General features: G+C 46.0%; 1 non-coding gene across 1 annotated transcript; it reads right to left on the reverse strand.

The window, feature by feature from the left end:
- Nucleotides 1-1,713: 1,713 nt before the first annotated feature.
- On the reverse strand, nucleotides 1,714-1,816 carry LOC111728362. Its single transcript, XR_002775680.1, has one exon. It is a non-coding gene; the product is annotated as a U6 spliceosomal RNA (small nuclear RNA).
- Nucleotides 1,817-2,035: the final 219 nt, after the last annotated feature.

Here is a 2,035-nt window from a genome sequence, read left to right on the forward strand (position 1 = left end):
AGAGAAATTAAGTGATGTACCTAACATGTCCCAAGTCCATAATTTAACCTCAGCCTCCTCCCTATCTGGGCAGAGGATGCCCTAAGACTTCTGAGGCCTCTGAACTACATCCACCTTCCAGAATGATTTCTGCACCCTCCACGGTCAGGACTGGACAAACAGCATTTTGTTTTCTGACTCACTGTTCACTGTACACCTGTTCCCTAATGCCGCACTCACAAGTGCTCAGCCCCTCATTAACGTTTGCCAGGTTCCCGGTCCCATAAAAAGTCACCTTTATTGAATTGCCAGCTATTTGCACAGCCATTCTCTGGCCATAAAAAGAGTACACCAGGGAAAGAAAGTGTAATGACCAGGAAGTAGGAGGGTGAGTCTCTGGAATGGTCACAAAGAACAGAAGATTTGTTAATCCAGACACAGTCATAAAACACACCCAGATTTTGTGGCGTTTGAGCAATGGCAGCCCCACCTCTCTCCTTCCATGCCTGCTGGCCTCTGACTTCCTTCTCATCACCTCTCCTGGCCTTACTCACTCAGACCAATATTACAGGCCTGGGAGCAGGGGCCAGACCAGAGCACCCAGCACTGAGCAGTGGGGGTGGAGAAGGCAGGAAAGGGAGAGGACTGTTCCCCGCACAGAGGGACTGACTCACCTGGTGCAGTTCCCCTGGGCGGGGGATGGATCAGTGATGGGGCACACGGACTTACAGCTTAATGAGTTGTACTAAGGAGTTGTAATTCCTTGATGCTATCTGACTAAGAACAAAGGGGCAGGTGTGGAAGGCATCACAGCTTTTCCCCATTTAGAAACTCCCTCCCTTTTTCCTCTTTTGGGATACATTCATCAGTCCATAGATCACTTTACTGAGTTGTGTTCCAGAAACAAAACCAAAACTCAGTTGAATTCCTTAAAGTCCCAAGCGTTGAGTTCAGTTCAATAATGTCTATCAGGCTGGGTGTGGACGCTCATACCAGCAGTTTGGGAAGTTGAGGCTGGAGGATTGCTCAAGGGAAGGAGTTTAAGATCAGCCTGGGCAGCAGAGCGAGATACTGTCTCTACAAAAAAATTATTTTAAATTAGCTGGGCATGGTAGCACACCCCTGTAGTCCCTGCTACTTGAGAGGCTAAAGCAGGAGGATCCCTTTGAGCCCAGGAGTTAGAGGCTGCAATGAGCTGTGATCACCTCATTGCACTACAGTCTGGGAAACAGAGTGAGACGCTGTCTCAAAAGAAAAAAAGGAGTGTGTGTTATCTTAGTCATAACCAGGCACACTTTTTTTTTCATTCTTTCCTTCTTTTTCTTTTTTTTTTTTTCTTGAAAAAGTGCAGAAGGGGTCAGACTCAAAAAATTTAAAGGCTCTGAAAGAAACGAGAGCCTTTGCACTCACAATACCTTTGTGGGTTTTTTTTTTTTAATTTCATATTAATATGAGGGTTTACATGATGAGGTTACAATGTTGGCATTTGTTAGGTAAAGTCCCTGTTGTAATTGTGTCCTGTACCCAGGAGATGTGCCCTATACCCTTACATTGTGTCCATTAGATGGGGGCATAACCAATTCCCTCCTTCCTCCCCTCGCCCTCTCCCCATTCCCCATTCCCTCCTCCAACCCCTTCACACTCCTCCCCAAACTTGAATTGAATTGTTTTTCTCTTGCATGGGCCTGTATTAATTAGTCTACTAGCTTCCTATAAGTATTGAGTACATTGGATAAAAACATGGAATGCTTCACAAATTTTCATGTGATCCTTGGCCAGGGGCCATGCTAATCTTCACTGTATCTTTCTAATTTTAGTATATTGGCTGTGGAAGTGAGCACACACCCACAACACCTTTGTGAAGAGGAGGGACACTGTGCTGTGCTGGGGACCTTTATGTTAGCGCCTCCTCACAGCCACTGTCCTTCTACTCTAAGACATCGGGTAACTTGGCCCTCATCTCAGAACTAGTAAAAGATCCTGAACCAGAATTCGGACCCACATATTCTGTATCTAAAGCTCCTGTTTCGCGCCACACCATTCGTTGCACCTTCCA

The sequence above is a fragment of the Otolemur garnettii genome, unplaced genomic scaffold, assembly GCF_000181295.1.
Source record: "Otolemur garnettii isolate 467f Iridium unplaced genomic scaffold, OtoGar3 scaffold00152, whole genome shotgun sequence".
In the NCBI taxonomy this organism is placed as follows: Eukaryota; Metazoa; Chordata; class Mammalia; order Primates; family Galagidae; genus Otolemur; species Otolemur garnettii.